We start from the raw sequence: 20719 nt of genomic DNA on the forward strand, positions 1-20719 counted from the left end.
AGCCACCCTTCATTTTAACCGACTAGAGAAATGTTACAATTGATTTTGTAGTCAGGATCCTATTCACAGAAGCTACAATCATTATAATAGTGATTTGGAAGCAGGGATAGTTCGACACTTTCACTGTTGCTTTGTAGGCAACTACTCAAGACGCAAGCAAAAAATATCATTTAGCTCCTTACTTGGCAGGCTGCCATTTCGAGAGTAGCAGAATAGGTTGGTAACTTGCAGGTTGCCAACTCATTCCACATAGTGTGACACAGACCTGTCCATTGATTGTACTTTAGCTGGCACTAGTACTCAGGCAAGAACATTGTTTGCAGAATGATATGTTTATGAACCAGGGATGCTCTATCTTAAATATTTATTAATTTGTAATTTGACTGGCGCACAGATTTTTGGTCTGTTTTCCTCGTGATTTGAGTGCCCTTTCTCCGGTCTGTTTTTGAGTTTTTCTTTGGTTTCTTCTTCCACTGAAGAAAGTGAGCCTTTTTCATTCACAGGAAGCCAAAGAAAATTTGAGGCAAGGGCCTAAAACATCATGGGAGCACTTTCCCTATACCATGTGAGGAATAAGATAAAAAACCCAATTCATCATCGGCAACCAAGTCACATCACATTGGCATCCCATTCCCTTCCCGAAACCTGGTAAGTGAGGGCTAATTAGGCAATGTTTCATTTGTTTTTTTAATAAGTGACCCGAGGTTTGGGGAATTGATTTTGCGTAGTGTGAATGTAGTATTATACTAAACAGGAATTAAGGGAAGATAGCACGAAGTGAATCAAGACATAGCCACGATTATGAAGATACAGATGTTAGCAGCAAAGAATAAATAAAACTGCACTCTCCATATAAATCTGGATTTGACAAGGGCAAATGAAGAATGTAGTTCGGCAACATCCCTGGAACTGAAAATATATTTTGTTAACTGATCTGGCTTCACTCCTGCCTGAACTTGGGGCAGTGATTTATGTAAATTGGGAACGAACTGATTTCCCTTGAACTGCGCTAAGACTAGGCAAACCACCTTGTGGGAGGTGGGGGGGGATTGCTCCAGTAAGTTTCAAGCGGGGTTTTTTTTTGGGGGGGGGAGGAACATGCCCCCGCATTATCCACGAGGCATCAGAGCCGCGGCGGGTTTAAAGCTCCCACGCCAGGCAGCGGAGCATTGCCACTTTAAGAGTCAGTGGATGAGACCGAATTGACAGCAGCTCTTGTTACGCTGGGGAAACCAACACGGCACTCTAGAAGATACACTGGAGCAAAAGGGAGGCTTTTGCGCGAAAAAAAAATAATAATACAAGGTAGGGTCTGATTTACACCGTGTGCCATCTACTTGCAACTTTTTTTTAAATCTGCACAATTGGTGAAAATGTAACAAGCGCCAGAGTAATTGCATTTTAGATACAAACTGCAACCAAGATGTGACTCTCCTTGGGTGGCATTAAATACAGATCCGTGATCTGGGCTTTTAGTATTCACTCATTAAATGTTCCCTGACGTCTTGATCATGCAAGTAATTGACTATTGAGAAGCTGGGATGTTAAAGGGCGTATTCTCATGTAAAGTGAATGCTTTTATCACTCAGCTCTGGTTTCATTTATCTGGCGTTTCTTGAGGCCACTCGAAGAGGGAAATTGACATGTTGTATAAATACACTTGGGGGGGGAAAAAATAATTTTTTGTATTCAGGTTATTTTAAGGCCTCGCTGGCTGACCAGTCGAACCTCTTCCTGACCACTCAACGTCTTCATACATTGGCAGAGAATTCTTCTGGGTCCTACCGCCGGTCGGATCATGAGCGGATTGTATTCCAGGCTAGGGTGCACCATATTCTATCGGCATCGGACTTCGCACTCGGGTTGAGGTTCTCTTCATAGGTGTATGAGCTATTTAATCAACCTGGAGTGTGTCCAGATGTTGGTGAGGGGTACATTGTCCCAGTGGAAAGAGATTTGGTGGAGTTGCTATACAATGACAGGTCTGGGGGGGACCTTCCACTGCGAAATTAGTATTGACTCTTCAAGCCTGGCGCTAATAAGGAATGAACGTATTGGCTCTATTGTAACTGCACCAGTGTCCTTTTGAAAAGGACCTTCTGGAGGTGGTATAATGTCATTGTTCTATAAGGCTGTTTGAGCTTTAGGCTATATCAGTTTAAAGAAGTTGCATATTTCTATAAAATAGCAGTGAAAACTGATGATAAACGATTGTAAAATGATTGTGGCCTCAGAGTTTGTCATGTTGGATGCTCGATTAGTGTTTTTTTCGTTTTCATGATTGTTTTATATCTTTTTAAGATTGAATCTTGAACTGAAGGGTGACAGTACTGGGAATATGAATATTTTTCTACTGTAGAGAAATATTGTTGACATTGACCCCTTACAGAAAGCACAGCCAATTAGAGTAATGTTCCCTCTACACTACCCCAACAACATGCATTAGTCCTTATCTAAAGGGTACAGCCATTAATAAACCATGAATAATTTTTCTATTTCCCATTACCATACATTCTAATAGTACCAGAGTGAGATTGTCAATTTAATAACATAGTGGTTTGTACTGTGGTTAGTTCTGCTGTGCAGTTGAGACTGCCAAAACTAACTTAGGATCTAGCAGCTGGCTGTCAGAAAAGACTTCCATCTTGTCAGTATGACTGGATTTGAGACAAGTCCCAGGGGTCAAAGAATTTAATGATAATTAATTGCATCACTTTTTCTTTTAGCTTTATGTTATTTATCCTCTTTATAAAAACAACCAGGAATGAAAGGACATTTTTGTTCAAAATGCCACCTTTAATACCTATTGTTTGGGTAATGGAATGAATTATCATTTGAAATCCCACCTTGCTTTCACCTGTACATGGCAGCTAATCCAGACAAAAACGGAAAATGCCAGAAATATTCAGCAGGTCTGGTAGCATCTGTGCAGAGAGAAACGGTTAACGTTTCAGGTTGGTGACCCTTAGAGTGGATCTGATGAAGGGTCAGCAGCCTGAAATGTTAACTAAGTTTCTCTCTCCGTAGATGCTGCCATATCAGGTGAGGTTTTCCAGCATTTTCTGTTTTATTTCAGTTTTCCAGCATTTGTAGTACTTTACTCTTGTATTAGAACTAATTGAGATGCTCCTTATTATCTATAGTAGTTATCTGTTGTACTATATTACCATTAACTTAATATTATCATACACTGGTGGATGGCAAAATGTTCAAGGTTTTAGTGAAATCGGATGTCATAGGAATAGTGAGGGAGTAGTTCATTGATATTACTGAATTCTGAAATTGAACTGAACCACACGTTTGTTATTTTGTGTCATTTAGAACAGAGATTTAGGCCTAAGGCATTGTGGATTGTCTTTTGGAGTTGAAGGTTTTGATCACTGCCTTATCAGGCAGACTGTGTCCCAGGAAGAGTGCATGACTGATTCACTAAAAGTCACATTCCTGCAATCCTATTCTGCCTATTAAAGTGTTTGTTCCATCATAAACTTTGGCAGCAATAGCTGCAACAACAACCTGGTTGACTGCTTATTAGCTGCTGTCCGTATGTTGCTTTTCATGGTTGGAAGAATTTAGCCCCAGAGTTCCAGGAATTTTCTGAAATTGGGGAACTTGTTGGGGGGTGGGCAAAGTATTTTTTAGAGATTTTGGTTTTAAATCAACATGGAAAAAAACGTCCATCTCTCAAAAAGCTGGGCCTCTAAATGAAACACGTTGAACTCTGGAAACATTGTTTAATAATTAGCCTCCCTCAGAAACCAGTTTATCGAGATTAAGCTCATTCTTCACAGGGGTTAGGGTATTACAAACGTACATGTGTATTTTGGTCAGGCAATAAATAAGAGACTGAAAATACATTTCACAGTTTTTTTTGTCAAGTGTAACAATATCTCCAGTCTTATTTGATACCAGTATGAATGCAGTATGAAATGTACTTTACATGTCCATGCTGGCAAATTTATTTAGATGGGTTTTGTGATTTGTTTGCTTGTGTTAATGTGTCTGAACAAATGCAAGCTCCATTGAATGGGGATTGACAAGTACAACAACAATTTGGAAACAGGTAGTAGAAGGCGCCTGTGCTACTAGTCAAAATATTGCCTTTTATTCCATTAAACATCCTACCTGCTTGCACCCATTTGTTGTGCAACTGATTCTAATTGTACACTGAACGTACTCCATATCTTCTTTGAGAGGTTTTGAATCAGTTTTAGAATTGGAGAAAGGTTGTTCACCTTGGTTAATCAATTAACTGGGTCATTTTTCAATCTCTTTTGTCTAGCTAGGTTAATGGGGGCAGATGATTTGGTCGATCGTGGTAATGTTAAAATTGGTGCTACCACATCGGAGTATCAAATTTGTATTATCACCCAGAGGTCAACTGAGCCACTTAAGTCAGGCCTCTTCCTGCTACCACTGACATCGTACCAGCAGTGGGTGGACCCTCTGCCACATGGTGAACCCTGGTGGACTCCCTGTAGGGTTGAGTGGGGTCCTCCTATTTGAGTGCGCTGTGGCCCATAAAGGGGCTTCTAGTAGCAATGGCTGCCACCGTAGCAACCCAGACCCCACTTACCTAGCAGAGAGGATGGTGAACTTCCATAGCATCCTCCTCTTCTATGTGCATTCCCAGCAGTGGCCACAGCTCCATGTGTCGCTGCTGAGACTGATGAGCTGCCAGCTCTCCAATTGGTTGCAGCACCTGGGGGCAGGCAGCTATCCTTTAAAGGGATGGCAGCCCTGATGGCAACTAATTGCCTGACCCCTAAAAAATGCAGCTGGGGGCTCCACAAATGGCCGAGGCCAGATCATCCCTGGCTTTCTGGTTGGTTGTCAGGACCCTTACCATGATGGCAAAATTCAGCCCAATAACATTTAAGGTTGATAACCTTTCATCAAAATGGTCATTGAACATTACTGCCCAGACCCACTGAGTATTCCCATCATATTTTGCTTTTATTTCAGATTTCTCATATCCACAGTCTTTTGCTTTAGTAATTAATTAGCTGTTTGCTGGTAATAAATTTTTCCATGATTTTATGATCAAGGTCTTTCTGATGGATTTGCCTTTACACTTTTAGCTTGTAATAGCCCTGAAGAACAGTCTTGAGTAATTGTATTCTTCATGGGTATTTCTGTTATTTTCCATTAATGACACAATTTATTTTTCTTTGCCAGTTTTCAATTTTCCATCCCCTCCCTCCCCCCACCCCCCACCACAGAAGACCTTAATGTGGACTGTTTCCACCAGCCCCAGTCCTTCTTTGGTATTCGCAAACTATCAGCAAACTGACTGTGGTATTATCTGACGAGCTACTGATCACAGGGGACATCAAAGCTAAGCCTGAATCTGTCTTTATTTGACATCCAACTGGGGTGATTCTGATCAGAGCAGAAGTGCTGGAATAACTCTGCCTTTTCCACCACAGGGCACTGATACCAATTGTAAAGCCCCTATTGCCTTCTTGGCTGAGCTCAGCTAACTCTGTACAGATTGGGAATTGAATCTGAGATTGTCCTGTTTTCTGTAGCTCAGCTGCTCTCTGAGATAAACATTCTGAGTCTTCAAGAGAACAGCAATCATCTCTCTCTCTCTGAAATACATTTTAGCTGATTAAACAAATGGTTCTCTTCAGTTGAAGTGTGTGTTTGTGTAACACTCGTGTGCTCAAAAATCTTTGCTAAAACATTGGAATTCATTGAGCCAATGGCCCCAATCAACATTCTTGTTCATCAATAAATTTATTCATGTTGAATTTAGAAACCATCGCCTGGTCTTAAAAATAAAGGTTTAGCAAGTAAAATTATACCTAAGTATTTGGACTTGATAAAGTTTAGGTTACTAATTGCGGTTTTTATCTCATGTGAAAGCCTGCGACGAGTGATTTAATAACCTAAAGAATAAATAGATTGTCGACATGTCTTTTTTTTTTAGTCATTACCAATGCTTATGTGTGCGGCAGGGAAGAAGCAAGCTCATAAATTATCAGATTTATTATTCTTTTTATTTGTGTATATGAGTCACTGTGATTTGGAATGCACTGCCTGAAAGGGTGGTGGATGTTGATTAAATAGTAACTTTCAAAAGGGGCTTAGATAAACACTTGGAAGGAAAAAAAAATACAGGGCTGTGGGGAAAGAACAGGGGATTGGGACTAATTTAATAGCTCCATCAAAGAGCTGGCACAGGCATGATGGGCCAAATGACCTCCTTACATGGTGTATCATTCTGTGATTATACACAATGTGCTAAAACTCAAAATGTAAAATCAAATTAAAGTTTTTTTTTGCTGGTTTACCGTTATCTGAAGCCAGGAATTTATATACACCTGCCAATCTTAAATCTGTGTTTAAGCTCTAATTTACCTCACACAGACCTATTTAAAGCAACTGGACTCTGTGGAGATGCTTTAATGCTAAGCACAGCTGCCCTTTAGCAGCAGCATAATATGTTGTACAGTTATAATTGCCATTATGAAATAGTATCATCTGAGTTGCAGGGAGCTTCTCACAAGATATAAACTTCTCATGTTTGATGATGTTGTGTCAATGTTTTGAACCCGTGATAAGAGCCAACTAGATGATTTTTGATCCCCATTTTTAGCAGTGAGTTACTTGATGTGAAAGCAGACCTGCAGTACAGTCTGGGGGAATTGTAAACCAAATTTACTAAATGACCTCCAAATGAAGAACTTACCAACAAGATTTCACTTCTGTAATTTTTACTTTAACACAAACCAAAACAAACCAATGTAAATTAAACATTAATTAACAGTCAAATGATACTTCAAGTAAAAAGGTAAATTTCACTTTTTAAGTGGTCGATACAACAAAGATATATCTTACGCAACCACAAGCGTCCGCATGACTCCCCAGAGACATGTGGCACTACATAACTACACAGTTCCACAATATGCTGTTCTTTATCATGCAGGGGAGGTCAGGAGTCCTATCCGACGACAGTTCTCACCGAGTTTCGTGGGTACGATTATCATCAGCAAGGCACTACAAACCCTCTCTTCTTAGGGTCATGACAGTCCTGATGGTGTAGCTTTCTAGATTTTCTTTTCAACTGATCAACCAATGACATCCTGGTTCATGGTTTGGCCAGTTCTGGAAATCACGCAGCTCTTTAGAGTCTCTGGGCTATTCACACAGTTTTCCAGGTTTTGGATCGTTTTTTAGCCAGCTCTTACAGAACCTCTAAAGAGCTACTGTCTCCTTTTCTGCAAAACAGAAAAACTGACCTCTTCCCGAGAGTTCTGCTGCTTCTCCTTACAAGAATTCTGTGTTCCTCTGTATGCTTTCTCTTTATGTCTACATCTAAGCGCAGATCACATTCACCCTTCGGCTTCTCTGCTTGTAGCTCTCCTTTGTGTCTGCCAGCCACATGGCTTTTATTCTTAACTTCCTTCTTGTTGATACTGCTTACAGATTATGGGTTACCAGGTCACATGGACCAATATTTCTCATTATGCAAAAAAAAATTACAATTGATTTCTCTACAATTGATAAAAACGCGTGAGAGTCCTCTTTTCAAGATGCTTCACATGCTTTAAAAACAAATACAAATTCCATTGACCTTTTTAAAGAAATTACAAATTTTCCTTACTATACTACTTCAAAGTCAAAGGTCGTCACACTAGTTAGAGTCAGCTATACATATTATCTGCAAGTTTCAATTCTGAAGTTTTAACAAGAAAAATACCTTTAATTTTAATATCCTTCAGAAACCATCTAATGGTGAAAGTCAAATCTAGATTTTTTTTGAGTTTTTATCTATCAAATCTACACCAAATAAATTTCAAAGCAATGTCTTAGTTTTTTATGTGAGTATATGTATATTTCATACTGTATATGCATCCATTATTGACTTGTAGGTATGATTTTTGAATATGATATGCTCTACTTTCTATGCTCTTTTACACAGAATAAGATGCATTCAAGCTCCAGATGTCAATGCCATGCATTACTGTTTTTGCTTAAGGACTTACTGCTCTCCTTTCTCAATAGGAACTTGCCTTTGCACGTACTTGTTGGTTAAACTTTCCCAAGTGTAACTAATAAACAATAGTGTTTGCCACAATTTATTGTCATGTATTATCTCTGAGACAGCAGTAGTAAAATAATACTGTACATTAGAGTGTGGAAATTGGACCACTGGATTAAAGCACTCTGTTTCACTCTGGAATTTTGTGTATTATTGACAGATTTTAGCATTAAACAAATTTATATAATTCATTGTTAATTTTACAGCCTCTATTTTCCTCTTCAATATTCACCTGTTGCCTATCTTTGGATGCATTGACAGCCTCATTTGAGCTACTGATCAACAGTTGCTGAGTACCATGTCTTATCTTTACCTGAGTGGCCATTAGTTTTTATTTTAATTCTTTGATGGGATGGGGTGTCACTGGTATGACCAGCATTTGTTGCCCACCCCTAATTGCTCTAGAACTGGGTGATTTGGTAAGCCATTTCAGAGGGCAGTCAACCACATTGCTGTGTGTCTGGTCTGGAGTGATGTGTAGGCCAGACCAGGTAAAGTAAGGATGGCAGATTTCCTTCCCTAAAGGGCATTAGTGAACCAGATGGGTTTTTATGACAATGATGCTAGTTTCACAGTCACCATTACTGAGACTAGCTTTCAATGCCAGATTTATTAATTGAATTTAAATTCCACTAACTGCATGGTGGGATTTGAACCCATGTCCTCCAGGGCATTAGCTTGGGCCTCTGGATTATAGTCCAGTGACACTACCACTACGCCGCCATCTCCCCCCAGATCATGAGTGCTGGCAATTTGAAAGACTTAAGCCACTACTCCCTTTGGTAAAAATAAAAATACCTGGAAAAACTCAGCAGGTCTGACAGCGTCTGCGGAGAGGAACACAGTTAACGTTTCGAGTCCGTATGACTCTTCAACAGAACTAAGGAAAAATAGAAAAGAGGTGAAATATAAGCTGGTTTAAGGGGGGGTGGGACAAGTAGAGCTGGATAGAGGGCCAGTGATAGGTGGAGATAGACAAAAGGACAAAGAGGTGTTGAAGGTGGTGATATTATCTAAGAAATGTGCTAATAGGTGACTTTAAGGGTAGAAAGCAGGACAAACAAGGTACAGGTAGGCCTAGTGGGGGTGGGGTGGGGGGAAGGGATCGAAATAGGCTAAAATGTAGAGATAAAACAATGGATGGAAATACATATTAAAAATAATGGAAATAGGTGGGAAAAGAAAAATCTATATAAATTATTGGAAAAAAGGGGGTGGGGATGGAGGAGAGAGTTCATGATCTAAAATTGTTGAACTCAATATTCAGTCCGGAAGGCTGTAAAGTGCCTAGTCGGAAGATGAGGTGCTGTTCATCCAGTTTGCGTTGAGCTTCACTGGAACAATGCAGCAAGCCAAGGACAGACATGTGGGCATGAGAGCAGGGTGGAGTGTTGAAATGGCAAGCGACAGGGAGGTCTGGGTCATGCTTGTGGACAGACCGAAGGTGTTCCGCAAAGCGGTCACCCAGTCTGCGTTTGGTCTCTCCAATGTAGAGGAAACTGCATTGGGAGCAGCGAATGCAGTAGACTAAATTGAGGGAAGTGCAAGTGAAATGCTGCTTCACTTGAAAGGAGTGTTTGGGCCCTTGGATGGTGAGGAGAGGGGAAGTAAAGGGGCAGGTGTTGCACCTTCTGCAGTTACATGGGAAGGTGCCGTGGGAGGGGGTTGAGGTGTAGGGGGCGATGAAGGAGTGGACCAGGGTGTCCCAGAGGGAATGATCCCTGCAGAATGCCGCCAGGGGGGGTGAAGGGAAGATGTATTTGGTGGTGGCGTCATGCTGGAGTTGGCGGAAATGGCGGAGGATGATCCTTTGAATGCGGAGGCTAGTGGGTTGATAAGTGAGGACAAGGGGGACCCTGTCATGGTTCTGGGAGGGAGAGGAAGGTGTAAGGGCAGATGCACGGGAGATGGGCCGGACACGGTTGAGGGCCCTGTCAACCATCGTGGGTGGAAAACCTCGGTTAAGGAAGAAGAAAGACACGTCAGAGGAACTGTTTTTGAAAGTGGCATCATCAGAACAGATGCGACAGAGGCGAAGGAACTGAGAGAATGGGATGGAGTCCTTACAGGAAGCGGGGTGTGAGGAGCTGTAGTCGAGGTAGCTGTGGGATAGCTCCCTTTGGTATATTGTACTCCCTCCATGGCTGGTATATCCTTCCTTGGGTCAGGAGGCCTGTAAATAGTTCTCCAGTTGTGGTCTCACCATGTAGCTGTACAATTCCAGGAAGATTTCTTCGTTCCTACACTCTAATCCCTTTGTAATAAAGGCTAATATCATTTGCGTTCCTAATTGCTTGCAGCATAGTGAAACATTGATTAATGGCCAAAATTAAGCAAATTCTTCTCGGTGCAAAGTTTCTGTTACCTTTTTCATGAAATCTTCCAAATATATAGAAAAGTGCAACTTGAATTAGCCATTAGTCATTCATATATGTGAATGAACAGATCAGTCAATATAAAGTAAATATACAAGAACAAATTCTACAAATTCACCCTATTGGCACAAGCTTCCCCCAATAGCAAAAATACAGCCGTGGACGGTGGTGCATTTCCCGTGCAATAAAATTAGTAATCTTTCAACGACGAAACATCTCGGCACTTCCTATTATCCAGAGCTTATGTAGGAGCAAAGTTGTCAGTGCCATCAGCTTTGAAGCTAAAGCTGTCATGAGCCCTCCATTTGGAAGAAGCTAAATTTAACTCCCACTCATTTGGGCCTTCAACATTTCTCAAAGCTGGCTAAGCATTCTCACACTGTCTGCTCTCTTTCATGGCAAGAGCTCCTTTATAGGCACAAGGAGTTGCAGGAGTCAAACTCATCTGTCAGAACTGTCAGAAATCAAACCTTGCTGCTGTGTTGCACGTTGATCTCCTGACCTTATCACCCCGAGTGAAGGCAAAACCAGTTGATTGCTTTATTTGCCCTATAAACAGCTTGCAACTGGGGGGGGAGAAAAAATAGAGCAATTTTGAAAAGGTCATACTAGAGCAATAGAGTGTGCTAGGCAGGGGTCACGACTCTTGCCTTAGCCCAGTCAGCTATCTTCTAAATCACTGCAAGTGAAGAAGATTCTGTCTAGATTCCAGGTAAGGAATAGAAACCCCACCTCCGGTTAACTTTGAGGCCCACAGCTATACCTCTACCTTGTGAATGCAGTGAAAAGACTGGGAAATGTCCTTCCTGCTCCACATTGCAATAATCCTTTTTAAATATATTTCATGGAGAGAAGTGTATAGTTAGTTGCTGCCTATCAGGAACAAAGATGAAAAAGAGACGAGCGTTTCCAAAGTCAATAAAACAAAGCACAAAAATGCCGCGCCCCACTCCCCCCTCCACCCCCCCCCCAACAATGAGAATACATCAGCCTTAAAATGATCATTTCCTCCTTGGGGTCATCTTCTTGCCTCTTGATCGGGCATTTTGGGGGCTGAAACATGCTGAGACCAGTCCATGACTTAAAATTACATTACTGTATCTTTCAGCTCATGACTTGAACATTTTCTGTTATGCTGGATTGAAACTTAAACTGTGGGGATCAGGGTTAATTCACCTGCTCGCTTCAGCCTTTCAAATGTTGGTTTATTTCAAGCTGAAATTGCAATGACACAGCCTCATACTGGAGGCTAAACATTTGTTGCCGTGTTGTCTGTGAGGCTAATAAGCTGAAAATCCGGGCGTCTAAGCGGTTTTCTGGTTCTGATCTCTCTGTGGCTGAATTTGAAATGTCTGTTTCCCTTTTCTAATTCCACTGACTTTAACCTTGCAACGGAGAGTTTATTTTCTCATTGTGGAACTGGGGATTACATGACTTCATTGTGCTGGTGAAAAGGGATTTTTCCTGGAGAAATATTTTACAAATATAGACTTCCAATGCAAATTCTGCCTGCCCCTCTTAATTTTGCTTGCCTGATTTTAAAAGGGAGAGGTTGCCTTGTTACCTCATGCAAATAGCGATTACTGACCTTGATTGTTGATGTCAGCAGGCAACTCCAACTATGCAGATAGATAATGAAAGCTTGACACAATTTTTGTCCTGATCTGCTGCCTATTCACACGGCCAGTAAGGATTACTAAAGCGCTCCACCCCCTACCCCAAGGGGACTGATACATAATCACACATCTACCACCAGCTCTTCTAACATTAGCTAACTCAACATAGAGCAGAAATTAAGCTTTGCATTTTCCTTGACTCAAACAAGAGCCAAGAGATGAGGTGCTGACCATAGAATACTTTGCTCCTACTCTGCTTTGGTAGCCGTAGCATTTGTGTGACTGGTCCAGTTTAGATTCTGGCCAATGGTGAAACATCAATGCTGATGGTGGTGTACTTAGCAATGGCAATCCCACTAAATATCAAGAAGTGGTTCTGCTCTCTCATGCTAGAGATGGTCGTTGCTTGACATTTCTGTTGTGCAAATGACACTTGTGCCCGTTAGTGGCGAGCGTTGATGTTGCCCGGGTCTTGATGAAAGCAGGGATTGGCTGCTTCATTAGCTGAGGAATTGTGAATGGGGACCTCCAAAGACCTCTCTCGCCTTCCTTTGCCAAGTTTGCAGGTGACACAAAAATAGGTGGGAAGGCAAGTGGTGAGGATGACACAGAGTTTACAGAGAGATATAGACAGGTTAAGTGAGTGGGCAAAAGCTTGGCAGTTGGAATATAACGTGGGAAAATGTGAGGTTATGCACTTTGACAGGAAGAATAGAGGAGCTGAATATTACTTAAATGGAGAAAGACTGAAGAAAGCTGCAGCACAAGAGGGATTTGGGGGTCCTCGTGCATGAATCCTAAAAAGCTAGCATACAAGTTCAACAGGTAATAGTGAAGGCAAATGGAATGTTGGCCTTTATTTAAAAGCAAATGGGGTATAAAAATAGGGAAGCCTTGCTAAAACTAAACTAGGCAGACCACACCTAGAATACTGTGAACAGTTTTGGTCCCCTTATCTAAGGGAAGATATGATGGCATTGGAGGCAGTCCAGAGAAGGTACACTAGGTTGATCCCAGGTATGGAGGGATTTTCTTATGAGGAGAAGTTGAGTAGGTTGGGCCTGTACTCATTGTTTAGAAGAATGAGAGGCGACCTTTTATTGAAACATATAAGATTCTTAGGGGGCTTGACAGGGTAGATGCTGAGAGGTTGTTTCCCCTTGCTGAAGAGTCTGGGACCAGAGGGCATAATCTCAGAGTAAGGGGTTGCCCAATTAAGACAGAGATGAGGAGGAATTTCTTCTCTGAGGGTTGTTGATCTGTGAAATTCATTGCTATAGAGGCTGGGTTGTTGAGTATATTGAAGGCTGAGATAGATGGATTTTTAATCAGTAAGGGAATCAAGAGTTATGGGGGGAAAAGGCTGGAAAGTGGAGTTGAGAATTAGCAGATCAGCCATGGTCTCATTGAATGGTGGAACACACTCGATGGGCTGAATGGCCTACTGCTCCTATGTCTTATGGGTCTGGCTTCAGCTAATGGAGGTTCCCTCCTGCCCTGATCTCCATTGATTTCAACACCAAAAAGAACTTGCATTTATATGCATGTGCCTTTCATCACAGAATGCTTCACAGGAGCACTGTCAAATCCAATTTTTACCAAATCACGTAAGGAGATATTAGAACAGGTGACTGAAAGCTTAGTCGAAGAGGAATATTTTACACAGCATTTTAAAGGAGGACAGAGATGTTTAGGTAGGAAATTCCAGAGTTTAGGGCCTAGGCAGCTGAAGGTATGGTGGAACGATTTAAATTGAAGATACTCAGAACATCATCTTGCATTGATATATCACCTTTAATGTAGTAAAATGTAATTTGCCCAGATGTTATCTGTCCACAGAAAACAGGACAAATTCAACCGGATGATTATCATCCCATTAGCTTACTCCCAATCATCATCAAACTGATGCAGTTATCAACAATACTACCAATCGACACTAACACACCAATAACCTGATCACCAAGATCCAGTTTGTGTCTTGACAACCATTCATCTCAAACTGTTTTACTAAGTCCCTTGGTGTCACACTGCTATGTGCTGCCCAGGACAGTCACTCTCTCCTCAGCTCTGCAATTCAGCTCTTGTGTCCATGTTTGGACCAAGGCTGTACAGGGGTCTAGAGCCAAGTGATTCTGACTGAACCCAAACTGAGTATCATTGATCAGATTATTGGCACATCAATGCCAACTGACAGCATTGTTTGACTTCTTCCATCACTTTGAAGATTGCGAGTAAGTTGATGAGCACGGTAATTAGCTGGGTTGGATTTGTCCTGTTTTTATTTTGTGGACAGGACATTGTGGACATTTTCCACATTACAGGTAAATGCCAGTGTTTTAGCTGTGCTGGTAGAGCTTGCTAGAAACTTGGCAAATTATAGAGCACAAGTCTTCAGCACTACAGCTGAGAACCTGGAGTTAATCAACTTGGTTGAAGACTGGCATCTGTGATGGTAATACCCCTAGGTGGAAGCTGACAAAGCTCATGCATCCTGCACTTCTGGTTGAAAATGCTTGGGAACACTTCAGCCTCCTCTTTTACATTCACAAGCTGGACTCCACCATCATTGAGGATGGGAATGATCATGGAACCTCCCCCGTTAGTTGCTTAATTGTCCACTGCCATTTGCGACTGGGTACAGTGGGACTTGTAAAGTTTTGACCTAATACGTTGGTTTGGGATTGCTTTTCTGCCTTTATAGCATGTTGCTTGTATTGTTTAACAAATATAGCCCTCTGTTGTAGCTTCACCAGGTTGGCAGCTCATTTTGAGACACGCATCTAATCCTACTCCCAGTATGCTCTTCTACACTCCTCATTGAGCCAGGGTTGGCCATCTAGCTTGACAATGGACGCAACTGAGAAATGTGCTGGGCCATGAGGTAAGAGATAGTGGTGGTGTACAATTTCTGCTGCAACATACCACAAGGTACTACTGGCCCAATACTCCTCGTAGCTCCCAGTTTTAAACTGCTGGATCTATTCTTGATCTATCTGATTTAGGGCATTTGCTAGTGTCACATGACATGATGGAGGGTGTCCTCGGTGTGAAGATGGGACTTGATTTCCATGACTGTGCCGCATTCACTTCTCCCAATGCTGCATCTGTAACAGGGAGGTCGGTAAGAATGAGGTCAAGTAGATTATTCTTTTGTGTTGGCTATCGCCACCTGCAACCGAGCAAAGTCTGGCACCTATATCCTTATGGGCTCGGTCAGTGATACTACAACTAAGCTATTCTTGCCGATGGACACTGAAGACCAATCCAGAGTAATTCCATTCCTTTGCTGCCCTCCAAGTGCTGCTCAACAAGTTGAGAGAGGTTTTGAAACCCTGAAACTTCAGGGGTCCAAGCTCAACATTGAGGATACTACCACCCTATTATATATCACTATGCCTGCACCTTTGGCGAGTCTGTTCTGCCGGTGAGTCAGGATATAGCCAAGAATGGTGGCAGGAGTCTTGGTCATCGGCTGATAGTAAAAATTAAATTTGGTAAGTTATCCCTATGTCATGCTGTTGCTTGACTATGTCTGAGATGTCCCTCCCAACTTAACAGCAGTCCATTGGTTTTAGGAAAGATTTTTGGGTATGCCTTCCAATGACTAGATTGTTGTCAAATGATGCTATTATTTATTCTTCTGTTCCTTACAAGTAGTTTGACTCAACTTAGTGGCTTACTGAGCCACTTCAGAAGGTAGTTAAGACTCAATCATGTTGACACTTAATGCCATTCTACCCTATAATCAGCCACAGAATTAAAAATTGAAATGGCTTTTAAGGCGTGATGGGTACAACATTAACATTGCTCATACATATTTGTTTATGTCAAACAGGGTATAAAAGAAGACTGATGAACCTGACCCTTGGGGCGTTCTCAATCTTCAATTCTATTCACAGTCTGGTAAAATGGTGTGAAGTGGCATTCCCATTATTGCGAAATGAGATGGTATTGATAAATAATATAGAACCTCTTGTTTAACCATGACTAGCCTCCCTGTAATGTGGTGGATGTTTGGCCCTGTGGAACTCTCAAGAGAACCATTTTTACAGCTGGGGCTATGTTTTCCTTATTTAAAATAAAATCAGGAGACAAACCTGCTTTCTTTATATTTGACCATCGGACAAAATTGCAGGACTAGACAGTTTGGAAATGTTCAGCGCTGAGATTACAGTTTTGATAGCAGGAATGAAAAATAAATCTTGAGTAACCGCGAGGTACAAGCAAAAATGATCCAAGTAGTTAATGAGCCACGCAGTATGTAAAAATGTGAAAAGTTTCACTCAGTCCAGCTATGGAGTGTGTAATTTTAGTCTAAATGAAAATTTCAATTACTCAGAAGGAATATATTTCCAGGCACTAACTTAGTGACTTTTTTCAACATTAAGTTAGATGGGAGTGTTCACCGATTACCTTCAATCAGCAATGTGCCCCTCATCCCCCTCAATTCACTCACTCTGCAGAGACTTTATTTGTTGGTGCTATTAGCATAAAATGGAGGATGCTAGCTTATCTTTATGCATACATCACATGATATTTGGTATCCAGTGGAAGTCAGGTTTTAAACTTATTGCTGGAAATTACTTGACAGAATATTGAAACCTGCGCACACACATTCCTGTTTAGTAATTCATTCATCTCGCTAAGTTACTGTAAATTTATTTTCATGTTGATATAAAAAGGATTCCTTTGGATTTAATAAAACTTGAGATGTTCTGCCATTAAAGTAGATAGCAATTACTGTTCTAGGAACTCATTTAATTTGTTTTAACCTTTCAGTCCAAATTTTTTTTCTTACTTCATTGCTTCTACCTTTTTTTATATCCACATTTATAATAAAAATTGTATGTAAACTTCATTCTGTAATTACGCTGTCCTGCTAATGGTGGCACTATGGTACTTCAGTTTTGCTTTTCCCAATTAGCCCGCGAGAAACCGCTGCACTGACTCATGTCCCAAAGCGCCATATGCTTTTCTGTAATAATAAAGAATATGGAATCAAAATATTACATATAAGTATGGAAATAATGCATGATTTTAAAATGCATAACTGAAAATTGTCTGTCTGCCTGGTATAACTCCCTGCCTTCTAAACTCACTTCACCTGAAAAACATTTAGTTGTGACTCTGCATGTGTAACATCACTGGAGAATGGAGTGTGGGTATATGTATGCACATTTTTAAACAGTGCACATAAATAATCACATCCTTCCACTATAACCGCTACGTGTTAATAACATTTAATGCTTGGTTTTTTTTATCAATTTTGAAATTTTATTCAGGAAATTGAGTGCCATCAAATTAGTTACAGTGATGGTTCTGGTAATTAATGAGATTGTGGTTGTGCATTTTAAGTACTTCAAAAGAAGCTTGCTAAAAATATTGTGGAATGAAGACACTCTTGCCTGTAATCTTCAGTGATTTAGGCAAGGTGGCCATCATTTTCTGTATATCACTCTTTCCTATGTTAATGCAGGTGACACACAGGTTTACATTTTCAGAGAATTATCTGCCATTCTTTACGATATCAGTTCTTAGTATTTAATACTGTAAGATTGACGTGCTGTCCTCACTCTCTCCCTGATGCACTGGCCCTGCTCTCTCTGACGTGCTCTGTCTTCCCACTCTCCCTGATGTGATAGAGTTGTACACCAATGAGGGAACAGTGCTGAGAAATGATCTTTCTAAAATGCTAAGCACGCAATTCAAATGAGTGAACCTGTGACATACATAATATAAGCACTAATGGAAAATGTGTCATCAGTTTTTGGTAGGCTAGATGGCTCTAAGCTGCAGTTTTTATAATTCACCTCCCTTGTTCTTCACAACCATTTTAGAGTATTCAAACCAACTGACAACTCTATTCTCCTCCATCTCTTCAGTAAGATTTATCTTGTGCAAGATATCTTTTGGATCAACTGATATATATACCACAAAGTAGCCAGCATATCATTGGCAATGACATTTCCTCCTGCCTTTGCATGCGTACCTCCTGGGGTATCTCACACTTGTTCTTGGCTCCTCCTTTTCCCCCATGAATTGCTACACATGGCTATATTCCTCCATCACCTTTAGCTCCATAAAAACTAGTGCATTGTCAGATTGTGAATCCAAAATCAAGGCAGTTGAATGTTGGGAAGGTTGAACACATGTTCATCAAAAACTCTGTACCAAAAACACCGTAAGTCCACCCCCCAAAAAGCTGCTTGCCAAGCATGACCAGGTGTCACTGTTCAAAATTGAACTGAGCTTCAAACCTAAATTGCTATCCATCATCAAGAGCACTTAATGTCCACCTCCGCAAAGTCTACTGTTTTCATTTTTACCTCATTCCCATTACTGAAGTCTGTACCTTCAATAGTTTTTCTTTTAGGCACATCATACCTTTCCAATCTAGTCCAATGCCATCCTGTTTGGCAACAGTTTCTTCTCTTGGTGCATGTTCTATATTTAAGTGTTGTATGAACCCAAGTTGGCGATAGCGACGCTCATATAATATGCTATAATGAATCATTTCCAATTCCCTTCCTGTAACCATGCTAATCTGCAGTTCCTTGCCTACTCTTTCGTTCTTCTGTTTTACTTATTCTCCTCTCCCACTCTCAGAAACCATCTTGTGACAAATAGGAAATTTTTCAAATTTCCAGTGATGTCTGTATACGCTAACATTTTTATATTTGAAAGTGGCAGCTGATATAAATGTTCATTAATATGTGTTGCCCTCTCAGCTGCAGTGTATAAATATTATGGTCTGTTTCTGCAAAAATCATTTTTTGAAAGTCAAATCTTTACTGTTGCCATTGTTCACGGTTCTGTATTAGAATCACACTAATTTGTTTCCATAAAAAGTCCAAGGTACCTTGGAGCCTTGTTGTTTTTAATCTACCTTATGGTCATACAGAATGAAATTAATGTCAAAACTGTTGACCATGACAAATAGAAACAGTGCATGGGTCTTTTAACGTATTTGATTTATTGGAAAATTAATTTGAGTCAGAGATACATTTCTTTAGCTGTTCTTGTCATCCTTCAAAGGTTTGAGAAATTATTGCCCAGATGTTGTAGTCAGTGGTGAAATGATGGTGCTTGTGGCTGACCTCCAGGAAAGCTGCCCAAAAAAAGATCTAGCGAGATTAGTGATGTGTAATTACCCTTTCCTGATAGTAATTCTGAATCTGGCGACAGACCAAGGAGATGTCCAGCAGCAGCGATGTCATCAAGCAGGGCAGGCAGCAAATCGCATTAGAGTACACTCACAGATTTTTAAAAAAAATTAATTTATGGGATGTGGGCGTCACTGGCTAGGCCAGCATTAATTGCCCATCCCTAACTGCCCTTGTTTAGAGGGCATTTAAGAGTCAGTTGCATTGTTGTGGATCTGGAGTCACATGTGCCAGGTAAGGATGGCAGATTTCCTTCCCTAAAGGACATTAAGTAAACTAGATGGGTTTTTATGATAATCGTCAATGGTTTTGTGGTCATCGTCAGGCTTCTAATTCTAGATTTGCATTGAATTCAGATTTCACCATCTGCTGTAGTGGGATTCAAACCCAGGTTCCCATAGCATTAACCTGGGTCTCTAGAATACTAATCCAGTGACAGTACCACTATGCCACCACCTTTCCACAAATCAGTAAAAAGAAAGTGAAGGAAGACTTACATTTATACAGTGTTTTTCATGACAACAGGATGCCCCAAAGCAGCTTGCAGCCAATGAAGTAATTTTGAATTGTAGTCACTGTTGTACTGTAGGAAATGGGGAAGCCAATTTACACACGGCAAACTCTCTCGAACCACACTGTACTAATGACCAGACAATCTGTTTTTATGATGTTGATTTGAGTGGTAAATGTTTGTCAGGACACCGGGAATAACTCCCCTGCTCTTTAAAATAGTGCCTTGGGATCTTTTGTACCCAATAGAGCAGGCAGATGGGGTCTAGGTCTAACGTCTCATCTGAAAAGCTTTTGACAGTCTAGCATTCCCTCAGCACTGCACTGGAGTGTCAATCGTGATTTTTTATACTCGAGCCCGGGAGTGGCACTGGAACCTGGAATCTTGTGATTCAGAGGTGAGTGTGCTACCAGCTGAGCCTGCTGTGGAAGGAAAACGCACTGAATTTTTCATTTTTAATTAGAATTTTACATAGAACAAAGTAAACGATTGGGACATACACAAGGGATTAAGGTAGAAACTGAAATACCATAAACAATCTTTTCAAATATATATTTAAAATGTGTTTTGACATTGCATGAATATAAAATTAGTTTTTCTGGGCCAGTGAGGCTTTTATTAGAGAGTTGCATTAAAGACTAATTAAAGCCATGGGAATCCAAGATAGAAAATGGCACTGGATCAGAAACGGGTTACTAAATAGGAAGCAAAGAGTGCTCATATGAAGTAATGCTAGAATACACAGTAATGTTGAGCCAGGCCCTTTGGAGTCAGCTCTTAGACCTCTGTTGTTTTTAATATTAATAACCATATATGAGTCTCATTATGTCAAAACTGTTGACAGTGACAACATAGAGATTGCATAGGTGACTGAGTAAAATTCATTCTAACTTTAGCACTCACCTCTCCCTGCCTTCTAACCCCACTTCAAGAGACATGACTCCTTGCGATAGACGTGAGTGTTCAAGGTTTTATACTTTTTATTCGTTCATGAGATATGGGTG

General features: G+C 40.8%; 1 protein-coding gene across 2 annotated transcripts in view; it reads left to right on the forward strand.

The window, feature by feature from the left end:
- The first annotated feature begins 402 nt into the window (after window positions 1–402).
- The window catches only part of LOC144667987 (MAGUK p55 subfamily member 2-like), a 645437-nt gene continuing 625120 nt past the window's right edge, over window positions 403–20719 (forward strand). Inside the window, exon 1 of one of the 2 annotated variants that reach the window (XM_078529676.1) lies at window positions 403–648. The gene's annotated coding sequence lies outside the window, so the exon portion shown is untranslated. Of the gene's footprint in view, window positions 649–1092; window positions 1306–20719 lie in introns of those variants that run through there. The other variant, XM_078529674.1, reaches the window with a different exon arrangement.

The sequence above is a fragment of the Cetorhinus maximus genome, chromosome 25, assembly GCF_964194155.1.
Source record: "Cetorhinus maximus chromosome 25, sCetMax3.hap1.1, whole genome shotgun sequence".
NCBI lineage: Eukaryota > Metazoa > Chordata > Chondrichthyes > Lamniformes > Cetorhinidae > Cetorhinus > Cetorhinus maximus.